Source organism: Diabrotica undecimpunctata, chromosome 2, assembly GCF_040954645.1.
Source record: "Diabrotica undecimpunctata isolate CICGRU chromosome 2, icDiaUnde3, whole genome shotgun sequence".
In the NCBI taxonomy this organism is placed as follows: domain Eukaryota; kingdom Metazoa; phylum Arthropoda; class Insecta; order Coleoptera; family Chrysomelidae; genus Diabrotica; species Diabrotica undecimpunctata.
The window spans coordinates 115,945,584-115,959,497 of NC_092804.1; the positions used below are offsets into that span (position 1 = coordinate 115,945,584).

Consider the following 13,914-nt stretch of genomic DNA (forward strand, 5'->3'; position numbering starts at 1 on the left):
CTACAGTCATTTAAATTTTTAAAATAATATACTTTTGCATATAATCCAAGTTTTTTTACTATACCCCATATATATATATATATATATATATATATATATATATATATATATATATATATATATATATATATTAATGGCACGCTATATACATTCTATGTACTAAAATTAATTATTAATTATCTTCTTCTTCTTCAGGTGCCATCTCCGCTACGGAGGTTGGCAATCATCATAACTATTTTAATTTTTGAGGCAGTAGATCTAAATAGTTCTTTTGAGCAGCATCCAAACCATTCTCTGAGGTTCTTAAGCGATGAAATTCGTCTTCTTCCGATGCTTCTTCTGCCATCTATCTTTCCTTGCATTATGAGTCGCAGGATGCCAAACTTCTCGCCCCACATCATATGTCCGAGATACTGTAGCTTTCTTTCTTTAATTGTAAGTTCAATTTCTCTCTCTTTACCTATTCTCTCAGTACTTCATTGTTCGTAACTCTACCTACCCAGGAAACCCTCATAATTCTTCTATAGGTCCACGTTGCAAGGCGTTAAGTCGTCTCATTGTGTCTAGATTTAACGTCCATGATTCCACTCCATAGTATAGTACACTGCATACGTAACATTTTGTTAGGCGTACTTTAAGAGCTAATGTTAAATCTTTGCCACATAGAACCTTTTTCATTTTCATAAAATTAGAACGTGGTTTTTCGATTCTGACTTTGATTTCTGCAGTGTATTCAATATTTTCTGTTATAAGTGTTCCTAGGTAAGTGTACTTTGTTACTCTTTCGATCTGCTCGTCCTCTACTATCAAGATTTCGTTAGTATAATGGTTGTTTTTACAATTTTCATAAACTTCGTCTTTTTCATACTGAGCGAGAGTCCGTACTCCCTACTACACATTACTATTTTACTTATGAGTCTTTCTAGGTCTTGTAAACTATCGGCTATTATTACTGTATCATCTGTATATCTGATGTTGTTAACTAAGACTCCATTTACTCTTATGTCAACTGTTTCATCTTCCAGAGTTTCTCGAATTAACTCTTCAGAATAAGCGTTAAATAATGGAGGTGATAGTATGCAGCCTTGCCTGACTCCTCTCTTTATTTCCATTTCTTCAGATGTCTCTTTTTCAATTCGTACTATTGCTCGCTGATTGTAATAAAGGTTTGTTATTAGCTTTAAATCTCTCTCATCTAGGTTTTTATTTTTTAGAATTTCCATGAGTCGGTCATATTTTACTTTATCAAACGCTTTATTGTAGTCTATAAAACAGACGTAAAGAGGACGGTTAACATCCAAACATCTCTGCGTCAGCACGATGACGGAGAATAGTGCCTCTCTGGTACCCATACCATTGCGGAACCCATATTGTGTGTCACTAATATTTAGCTCCAGTTTAGAGTGAATTCTGGCGTGGATAATTTTCAACAGAATTTTCAAGGTTAGGTTAGGTATGTGACATTAAACTTATGGTTCGGCATTCACTTTCTTTGGCAAACACACAAATACTGATGTTAACATATCTCTAATGATGATTCCCGTAGTATAAATAGCGTTGAACAGTTCTACTATTATGTCCAGGTTTTTCTCGTTGACCAACTTTAATAGCTCGCTTGGTAATTCATCTCGACCAGCAGATTTATTGGTTTTCATTGAGTTTAATGCCTGACTAACCTCTGATTTGGTTATCTCTGGGCCTACATCTCCCGTTTGGCTATCTACAGATGTACTAGCTCCTCTCTGGTCATGAAATAATTCCTCGATGTACTCTTTCCATCGTCGTAGTTTTTGTTCTGTCTCCAATATAATATTCCCATTTTTGTCGAGCAATATATTCGAGGTTTTTCTACTTCCTACTCCGGCTAGTTCTTTGACTTTTTATGTAGATTAAAGTTGTCATAACTGTTTTGCAGTTCTTCTATTTCTTTACATTTTTCAGAGAGAGAAGTAGGTTTCTTTAGCCTCCCTAATTTTTCTTCTTATTTGGTTTTGAAGCTGTTTATAGCGGATCGTATTGATGGTTTTCTTTGGTCTCCTTTCATTCATCAACTCTGGAATTTCCTCGGTCATCCACTCTTTTTTCTTACATTTGGTTGTTGTAAGTACTTTCTTACTAGGCTCCAATATAGAGGTTTTGAAGAGTTGCCACTGCTGCCCTACGTTGTAATTTTTTCTTGGGTTTCTATCTAGATTTGTGTTGATTTTGTGTTTCAGATTTTCTTTTGTTTCTTCTGACTTTTCTGGCTTTTTTGCGTCTTTTTTAGTTGAAGTTGAAACCTAGCAATAAGAAGACTGTGATCAAAGGATACTTCTGCTCCTGGATATGCCTTTACTGTCTGAATTGAGTTTCGATATCTGCGCTTTATTAGGATGTAGTCAATTTGATTTTTGACGATTTTATTGTCTTTGTCAGCTAGCGATTTCCATGTATAAAGGTGTCGCTTAATTATATTAATATATAATTAATACAGTATTATTAATTAAACGTATCGTTTCAAGAACAAAATATGATTGAAATATGGTAGTTCATATTTCTTTTCTAGATGGCGCCGTTATGTGACCGGAATTACAGTGTGACCTGTCACTGTCATCATAGCCTTTTATATTATATATTAAAAAGTGGCAGATCTTTCTTTGTGGCTCTTTTCTTAACGTTGGAGATTTTTAATGCTGTATGTTCGTGCATTAGAAATTTTGTTTTGTTGGTATGTATGGTACTAAGTATTTTTTTCTGCTAGAGATTTTACGATTAATGAATGGTTTTTGGATGATTCAGCTTGAACTTTAATTTGGTTATTAGCAGGACATTATAAAGTATATTTAACTATAGTAGTATCTGTAGCAATTCCTGTAATTGTTTGATACACTAGACGTTTTGTATACATATAGGTGGTGGCTGTTCATCTCTTTGGTCTTCCAGCATTTGAACCTCTTCACGAAATTTATCATTGTCAAGTACCTCTTACATGTTATATGTATGAACAGTTTTGCTCAGCCAAAAATCTTTGAGTGTAGCTTGTTTGGTGTTTTTCAATTCAGGACTATTATCGTTGCATCGACGTTTCTTGTAGTGAAGTGATACCCATTCACCATTACTGTTTATCACATCTGCATCTGGGAGACCTTGTTGTGGTTTATATATTTAAAGGTTTGTTAAATGCATATGTAGATCGTTGTTGCGTGTTTTAAATATTTCCTGCTGTTCATATAGTAAGTTCTAACTGTCTTTTCGATTTTTTCCAGGTGGAGGAATTCGGGCTAGGCAGGATTTTTGAATATATAGATTATGTCCTTGATGCAGAGATAATTAAGCAGTTTTACACTAATCACAACTAGGAATTTTTACGACAGTCCGGCATATTTTGTTAATATACCGGACTATTTTATTTATATTATGGTAATAAACTTAGTAATTAAATTTGTATTAGTTCCCTGCTGGATGATTATAAAAACATTGAAAAAGAACACTTTTTCGGTTACTGAGTTTAAGTTACTTGATAATGAACGGTTTATACTAATTACGCAATGATAAGATAATTATACAAAATTATTTCTTCGGCACTTCTTTTAAGTTCTAAGGTTCGAACGAGACTGTCGTATACGTAAAAGCAAATTACAACCTTTCAAACTAGTGAGTAAATTGGAGTTAAAAGTTTCAACAGAATAAAAATGATCACTTCCGACTTTATACAAACAAGAAAAAAGTCAAAGTAGACGACGGCGAAAGGAAAAAAAATATCGCCGTCGGAGTTCGGCAAGACATTTTGAGATTCCATCAAACTTAAACGATATTGTCTGTGAAAACTCCTTTATAAAAAATTCATCAATACTGACGCAAGCAGGTACTTGAACAGAGGCTTTATATTTACGTCTGAAGTGGTTAAGTGTTCTTAGAGAAAAGCTTTGTTGTTATTATATACAAATATCTGCGCTTTAGCACAGCGAATTTTATATTTTATATTTACTTGAAGAATTTGCGCTATATGCTACAGTTGAGTTATTAATTATTTATACTTATTATTATTTGTAGAAACAGTGCGAAAGTAGTGCGTTAAAAATTGAAATATTGTGATATAAAAATACCATTTTCATTAAAAGCAAAAATAGAACGACTAAAAATAATGTTATAAAAATAAATATATTCTATACCTTCTAAATTATCATCATTATAATTAACAACCATACCTTTGAACAAGTCAAATAATTCACATATCTTGGATCGCTAGTAAACGCAACAAACACGATAAGCGACGAAATAAAAAGACGCATAGCAATAGCAAACAGAACTGTTCACGGTCTCCAGAAACATTTAAAAAATAAAAAACGAGCAAGAAAGATCAATATATACAAGACCTTAATAAGATCGGTTTTGATATACGGGACTGAAACGTGGACCTTATCTTAAAATGATGAAAGACTTTTTGGTATTTTTGAGAGAAAAATGCTTAGAAAGATTTTTAGGGCCGTAAATAAAAATGGGCTATGGCGTCGACGGTACAACTTTGAACTATATCAGTTATACACCCATCTAGATATTGTAAAAGTGCAGAGACTTAGATGCTCTGGACACATTACTAGAATGTCAGATCATGAATACACGAAAAGAGTAACATTTTCAAAACCAGAGGGCACAAGAAGCAGAGGACGACCACGAAAGAGATAGATTGATGATGTGGAAGAAGACCTACAGATTCTAAGAGTAAGAAGATGGAGGGAAGTTGCCAGGAATCGACAGGAGTGGCAACTTCTTTGTGAGCAGGCCAAGATCCACAACGGATTTTCGAGCCACTTATAATGATGATAATCGTTCGTCTTCTACCGTTAGATGTCGAGCGAGGTGCGTTTAGCTTTTGATGAATTTTGTCCATTCTTTTCTGTGCTGTGCCATTTTTTTGAGTCATTTCAAGATTTACCCTTACTTTGTAATATCTCTTCAATGTCGCTATTCCACTCTTTTATAGATCTGCCCTTTCTATTTTTTCCTATTGGTTGCGCTTCCCACACTATTTTTATTAGCATATTTCTGCAGATCGGTGTTATAATCTGACCAAACCAAACTAATTTTTTGTCCTTTATTGTGTCAAACAAGGGTTTAATTTTAAGCCTGTCTCATATTTCTTGGTTTCTAAGTCCTTCTGTGTTTTTGCCCCCAGTGGTCTTCTGAGGTATTTCATCTCAGCTGCTTATATCATACTCTAGCTTCTTCTGTTTTTCTTGGATTGTGTTGAGATCGACTTAAATCTTTTTCCAAATAATTTATATTAAATATAATTTTCGAAAAAACTACACTTTAAATAACTATGATAATTTTTCGGAATAAAAAACTAAAGCAACTATACGATAGTATACCTATCGTATATCGAAATAGTAAATAATTATGCAACTAGTGCATAACGTTTTTTATGAATGGAAAAGTTGATAGATTCCTATAGAATGGTTAAAATCAGCTTTTGTTCACTAGGAACTAGAAACTATAAACTAGAAACGACAAAAAATGCAGCGATTTCCGAGTGAAGTGTGCATACTTCCCAGGAAGTACGAAATCGCAATGTTAGCGTTGCAACAGTCAGGAGAAGACTTCGTTCTTTTATACTATCTTCTCGGGTAATGGCTACAGGATCGCCACTTCGCCTGGCGCATCGAGTTGCACGACTAGCTTTTGTTCGACAATACGCGCATAGGGGAATTAACGATTGGAGCAAAGAGTTATTCTCAGATGAATCCCGTTTCTGCCTAACTGGATCCGATGGGTATGTAAGAGTTTGGAGGAGAACCGGTGAATGATTTTCACAAGCTTGCATTGCTCCAAGAATGCCATTTGGTGGAGGCCCGATTATGGTTTGGAGAGGTGTATCTTCCGACTTCCGCACAGAATTACCCTTCATCGAAAATGGGTCCTTAACTGCACGAAGAGACATTAAGGAGATTCTCAAAGTACATGTTATGCATACCATGGCAGGGCTTGGAGAAGACGTCGTTTTTATGCAGAACAACGCCCGAACGCACGTTGCCACGATCAGTATGCAATACTTGGACGAGGTTGGAATTACCAGGTTACCCTGGCCAGCTAGGTTTCCGGACCTGAATCCCATTGAACATCTCTGGGACGATTTGAAAAAACGTATTCAACCCCTAACACCTCCCAACAACGCACAGGAGTTTAAGGATCTGTTAGTGAGAGAGTGGAATACCATACCACAACATGTAACCCGGAGAAAAATTGAGAGTATGCTCCGTCGTCTGCAAGAGTTGATTAGAACAAGTGGAGGCAATACACGATATTAGTCATTAAAATTTGACTGATATTTTACCACGTTCTATATTTTCCATTTTTTTCCGATGTCCATTTTATCAACAATTTGGTTTGTTTTCTGCTTTTTCAATAAAAATAATAAAAAACAGTTTTTTTTTCTTTCAAAACAAACATTGATGACAAATAAAAAATACATTAGCGTAAAAAAAAGGTTATTACTGCACCAGAGGCAAAAATATTCAAGAAACTTGAAATTTTCAAGGTGACCCGGATTTTATGATCGCGAGTGTATTTAGATACCTTGGCTAACTCACTAGATCTAAACTAGACTCAACAGACTAGACTGGATCTAGACTAAAAAGAAATCGTCGTTCTAGGCAGTGCACTGTACTAAAGGAGGAGGATTTGTTTACTTTCGCAACCCAGCTTCTTAGTTTTCTTCAAAGTAAAGATATCGACATCTGGTTCTATGCCACCTCATAACGTGACAGTTCGTCGCGTTTGACAACCACACACAGATTTAGTTTTTTTAGCAAATTTAGCATGTGTTTAAAAAAAATACTTTTGCATACATTTTTGTTATTAATACAAATTAAGAACTTTTTATCCTGAATTATCACTTTAAAGTAGTAAAACTAACTCTGAAAAATAATAAAGTACACGCCACTTTAACAATAATGTATTTATTATAGTAGTTAATCTACGTATACGTAAATTTAAAGTACATTAAAAGGGACGGACTTTAATTATAATTCCTGTAACAGATAGTTTATATTTATTTTAAGATAAATAATTTTAAGACAAAATAAAATATATATCTCTACGAAATATGAAGTGCGTTTTCAATTGAAACTGTAATAAAAGTTGGTTTCCAAGTTAACAAAAATAAACAGAGCAATTCAATTTTGACTTTACGAATAGTGGAAGTTACGAACTGTCGATAACGAAATGTACGTTACCATTGATATGTCTTGCCACGCCGACATCTACTCTACTACTTAGACTTTTATTTTGGTTAAGTATTTAAACCACATTTGATCCATAATAACAAATGGGCATAGCAAATCGCATGTGATTTTTTTAAACGACAATAATTTCTGAGAAAATCGGTTCCTTCCTACAGCTTTCATAATTTAGAACTACACTGCATGTATTCTATACATTTCCTTCGGTAGTTGCTATTCTTCCACTTGGATCATCTCCAGCTTATATAAAAGCAGGCTTAAATTCAGCTGTCCAGGTTTTTTTGTTGACAATGAAGATGGCATCTTTCATTACCTTTTAATGAATGTCTGTTGGCAATAGACTACCCACAAAGAATTTTATGAAGAAACGGTATTAGACCTTCTTCATCATGTCAAAAATATACAACTCACAATAAAAAGTTATGTCAAATAAACAAGAATATGTCTAATCTAATGTACATTTGATATTAGTTTTAAAACTAGTTTGCCAATGTAAAAAACATTCCAAAAAAATTGTGTAAAATACAGCTATTATTATATTCTTTTTTTGTATTATATATTATATCTTAAAAAAATCACAAATTATTAATTAAGAATTAATTAATAATATTAAATTATATAGTAAATTACTAGTTTTTATCTAGATTTTAGTATACAATCACCTACTTACCACGTTTTAAATTTATTGAGCATACCTGAAACAAAAAAGAAACATTAGTACCTATCTATTATATACATAGTTTTAATCTCAGAATAGTGTATTTTAGATAGGTAAAGTTTTAATAATTTTGGTTTTAATCTAAATGAAATATTTTCACATGTTGATGGTCAGTGAATGATGAATTGGCTTCACATGAATCTGAAGAGGACGATTTATCTGAATTGGATAATAACTTACGTTATTTTAGTTAACGATTAAGTTAGATTGAAATAGTGATGTTACAATCAATTCTGTGGCAGAACTGGAGAGTACGTTCTTGATATTGAAGAAAGAGTATATATTAGTGACAAGAATGCCCTTTATACAGTCGAAGCACCTATTTCAAAAGTAACCGACAGAAAATTAAGAGAAACATGTTTTATCGTCTATAATCTCTAAGACACCGAAAAGCTGACAAGAGTGGCATAAAGCTTACTACAAGGTAAGGAGGTACTTCAATCCTGACATGGTTACAATTGTATGTTAGAGCTCTAAATTTATCAAGGTTAAGTCAGACATAAAAAGCATGCGTTTGCATGCTACTCAAAGCAGCATTCGAACACAAAATTTGGCATTTCAGTATTTCGACACGTTATTTCCTAAAGGCACGTTTAGACTATGTACTGTACATATTATATTTGCTCGACTACCGCCAACAAGTAACTTTTAATGTCAAAAGAATTGCTAACCACAAAACATCTTTAGCATTGAAAATCTAAATTAGCAGAAGTATTTTTGAAACGGTGTATTTTTCACCGATGAGTCTTATTTTGGAACATATTCTAATAGTCGACATTTACGTGTTTATAAAATCCGTAAGTTCTTCGATATCGTCGACCTATCCAGAAAATACATACATTTCGGGCAGTTTTTTCAGTGTGGGGCGGAACGGAGCCACGATGTAAGGTCATCAACAACGTCGTTCTAAATTTTCACAACGCTATCGATAACTTCCTTTTCCTGATCGCGATCTCGATAAAACTAAGTTTTTTCTTATTTGTCATAACCTAAAACTGCAGAGATTGTCTGAAACATGCAGGTTATACCCTGAAAATCTTAGCAGTTAAGGTTTCGACTGTCTTTCAACTTTGGATGTAAATCAGTACCAATATCAGTGCATACTATTCAGTATTTTGCGAATTTGGTACAACATTTGCAAATATGTTTCTCCGTAGTTCTTGAAGCTTTTGGGAATTCTTTTTTTATCGAGCAGATGTTAGAAAGTTTTAAGCTTACTACGTTCTGTTTACAAAAGTAAAAAAAAAGCTTTTTTTATAAAACAGATGGTCTGACTTTAATTTTGTTACGATAAATATTATGGCGCATAAAACTGTAAATATATTATTATTAATTCCTTTCTATTCTAGTAATTTCGGCGCTTAGTTGAAAGACCTGTTTGCCAACCTGAATTCTGATGAGTCACAAAAGATTCGAAATTTCCAGAAGCAGGCCGACTAAAACCAAAATGAGTGACCTTCTCGGCTCTTCGATGGGGGATCGCCGCAATTCTCGAATAACGGCATTTTATATTTAAAGAGGAATTTTGTTGTAAACAGGGAGTTAGTTTTTGGGGCGTGCATGATTTGGACGCTAAATTTAAAATTCGACACTGAAAAATAAAATTACCTGTTTCTGCATACATGATTTGGGCGCTGGGTGTAATTGAAATGTAAATGGAAAGTCAGGTAATAAAATTCTAGAGATTAAGCTTGATAAGGTTTATTTGTCACTTTGAAAAAAATACGACATACATTTTACGAAATGGAATCGATCGATACAGTTATTTTGATACTCATGTATCCTATTTCTAACAAACATAATTTTTTTTCTACTCTTTGGATCTTTAAGTCTATTTGTTTCACTATTACAGAAACTATTAATTTTAATGTAAGTTTCAGTTTGAAAATTTTTTAAAACATCAATAAAATGGAAAATATTTGGATGAGCATGGTAAAAATTATCATTAGAACGCGAGTGGAACGATTCACAAGCATTAGTTGTTAATTGTAAACTCTCACTCATCGCAGTCCACATCTCCGACGGAAATGTTGCGTGGTCGCCAATGTAGTTGTCCAATAAGTAGTCGGAAAACTTTTCAATTTTTGAATCCTTTGGTTGAATAGCCATAAAATCATACATGAAAGATTCTTCGACTTCTGAGGGAGGTAAAAATGGCAGCCCAAAAATATATTTCAGCCATTTAGATATTTCACTGTCTGCCAATTTATATTCCCGAATTAAGCCACAACCACCGATATTACGATACCAAGCTTGCATAAGAAGAAAACGGCACCCTTTAATGTGCACATTTGGAAATTCAAAACGCGCAGCAATTTCAAAATCGGAGAAAATGATTTTTGGATTGAATTTTAGACCAATTACTTCACATTTGCGTTTCAAAACATTAAATAGTTTTATATAGGTTTGTTCCGATTTGTCGGGAAGTAAACAATAACACAATGGTATATAATGTCCATTGATAAATACATGTATGGTAAAAATTGCTTGAAATATTGAGCACAGTAACTAAATGTACCGTCCATATAAATCGTTTCACTGTCGCACAGAAAACGCATGTTAGTGTTACACGAGAAGATGATAATGTTAGAACTTAGTTCAACCGCAAATATAAAATTCTCGTCTTTAAGTGTTTTGATATTCATAATATTTACCGCAGCAATAGTTTCTTCTTTACTTTTGGGCAGTTTCGGTTGAGCCATTCGCCGTTCACTGTATATTTGATTTCGTATTAAATTAACGTCTTTAACAGACATGTGGCTCAAGCAATCTACATTTTCTTTCAACGCACTATGTATGATTTTGGACGGCCTTTCGGTCAAATTATCCTTAGCCTTCCTTTTGGCACTGCTACGCACAATCTGTCTATTGCGTCTTGAAATCACACTCGTGAATATGTTCTAGATTACTTCGGATCACTAACTTTTCTGGCCCTTTCGTGAATATCTTCGCTTTACACGACCGTTTTACGCACCTCCAATACGTTTCTCCCGATTTTAGTCCTTTATCTTGAGAAAAAGTAAAACTGTTCACTTTAAGCAAAATTTTACCACGATTACTTACTAACGTTGAAATTTCCATGTTCACTTTTCACTATTCTCTGACAAACTAATAACTAGTAACTAAGTAAATTTCAATGACCATCATTAAACCCTAATTATATCTAATATCTGGTACCTGCGATAATCCTTCCGGCAGCGTCCAAAACAAGGGTACTTTTAAGACCCTCAGGTACTTCAGCGCCGAAAACATGCCCGCCCAGTTTTTGAACATCGCGTCGAGTTTTTAAAATGTAACGCACGTATTGTAATAAATGTAGATAAATTATATAATTATTAGTGTAAAATAAATTAGTTATATTGTACAAATAAAGACTTTAAATAAACTTGTAAGTGTTATAAGTGTAGAACCTTTGATAATAAATAAAAACAATAAATAAGATTATTAAAAACATAACAATTTACTTTAAAACATATTTTGTTCTATTTTTATATTTGAAAATTATCTGTTCAAGCACTTTTAACAACATTCACGACTTTAAACGTATACACTATATTGTAATCGTATACAGTTTGTAAAAATATTACTTATGTGAGTTTTGAACTAGTTTTCCCAGCATCTGTAACCAGAAGCGAAGGCCATATGTTTTATTTTGACATTTAACTGAAGTATTGAGCTAAAATCATCCAGTCTTAAAATTCTCATACCCACCTATTTTTATGGTTCTACCTATCGATATTTTATCATGACATATATGTACTAACTCTCAAAAATAATCCGCACATCCATATTTCATTTGGCATCTGTAGGTAGCAGCGTCGACAGTTAGTAGCTTTGAGAAAATAAATAAAAATAAAAAGCGTTATGGAAAGAAAAAGGAGTCCCATAACGCCTCTTTTTTCCATTTCTACAGGGAGTGAGCACCAGATGCGTATGCGAAACAATTTGGAAAGGATCAATGCGATAGCGGAAATATAAACCATAAAAAACAACAAAAGAATGCAAAGTCTTGAAAATACATCGAGGAAATTAGAAGAAGATTTTCGATGAAAGCAATATCCACCGCTACAAAAAGCAAAAAATATAATAAAACGGGTCTGAAATAGGTCACAGCGGATTGTATTATTTTATGATTTCTTAAATAGGAACTTTAAGCAGCGGCAAACCGATTAAATGTATTGTAAGTGAAATATCTAGTCGTCCCAATTAGCAATGCAGTAAGATGATCGAAACAACATAACAATAAAAGAGACAATATAATTGAACTTAATAATATAATCTGAAGAGTCACTATTCTTGAAAATTTATTAATCTTGTTACGATTTAACAATCATTAGTGACGTAATACTTAATAAGAAAAAATAAGTTGTCGTATTAACTGCATAAGTTACTTATTGTCGTGATTCTTTCTACATATTCTTCCTACGTGCGCATGTTATCGCTCCACTTTTTTCGGGTACGGTCAAACTTTGATCTCCCACTTTATCTCGAGGGACTCCCGCCACTCTTCCTATATCCATTCTGATCTTCGATTTTACATGTGTGTCCGCCATGAGCTATTACACGAGCTATCTCAATTTCTATTGTTTCTAATAGTCTTTTGGTTTTTGATTATTCTACTTGATCTTCTACATTATATGTACCAATCGGTCTTATAGATGTAAAAGTCTTAAAAGATGAGAAAGAAGGTATATTCAGGGCAAGAAGGAAGATATTACATAAATCGTGAATATGGTCTTTGAGATAGATAGGCTTTTGTCATTTTACGGAACTTGGAAAGAAAGGAAAGAAGTTGCAGATTTAAGTTGCAAAGGGAGGTGGATGTAAAATTTTTTTGCCGAATATAATATAGATTTCTTTACTAACTTAGTGGACGTGATCGGTAAATACACATCAAAGGTTGAATTTCTGGTGGAGTAGTCATGATTAGGTTTTGCTGGAAAAACATGTAGGTGTTTACGAATTAAGCAAACAGTTTCTAATAGTATTAAAGACGGAAGAGTTGAAATACCGTGAAGTATCTTTTGTACTGGAACCTTAAAAAGGAAGATCATATCGAAGATGAGACTTAAACAAAGAACAATATGTTATTTTGGAAGATACTAAATTGATTTCCTTCGAGAAAGATCTTATTGCATAGCAGACTGAGGCTAGTTTCTTACTTAACAAATCGATATGAAGGGACCATTTAAGATTGTGGTCTATAAAAATGCCAAGAAATTTTACAGAATCAACGATACTGATCTGGCTTTTATTAAGAAGCAAGGGTTGAAGAGCTTCTTTATTGGATAATGCTACTGTTTTATCCATGTTAAAAGAGAGTAAATTAGAATCGGACCACGTTTTTATTTTTAAGTAGATCAGAAGTTATAGTTGCATGTAGAGTTGCAATATTGGAGTTCCTCCATGTGATACTGGTATCGTCAAAAAAACAAAAAAATATTTCCATCAATTTTTAAGTTAGTGATGTCATTTATAAAGATAAGGAAGAGTATACTACCCAATACTGAACCTTGTGGTACTCCACATATAAAGCTTTTGTGACTAGAGTCAGTATCATTTGCTCTAACTAGTTGTTTCCTATTCCTCGAGTAAGATTGAAACCAATTTAAAGAAATACCTCGAATTCGGTAGAAATTTAGTTTTTTTGTCAAAATGTTTAGGTTCAGAAAAGAACTTCAATATTACTTGGAAAAAAGAGAGATTGGTTGACTTAATAAAGCTGAAAACTGAAGTCGCATATTTTATGTACGCTTTACTTTTTAGCTTCATACCGAAAATATAAGTGTGTATTTTAAAACAAAACTTTAGTTGTAAAATAGTTTTCGAACAACTCTAATAGAAATGTTCCATAATAAACTCGGAGATCATTTTAATAAAGTGAGTTTCATGAAACGTGACGTTTGCGGTAAACTTTCAGTATCTACGCCGCTGAAAATATATTATGGTTTTAGCATCCGCCACTCATCGCGCAGG

General features: G+C 33.4%; 1 protein-coding gene across 13 annotated transcripts in view; it reads right to left on the bottom strand.

The window, feature by feature from the left end:
- The window catches only part of Trpm (transient receptor potential cation channel, subfamily M), an 888,877-nt gene that overhangs the window by 294,889 nt on the left and 580,074 nt on the right, over nucleotides 1–13,914 (bottom strand). The window lies entirely within an intron of this gene.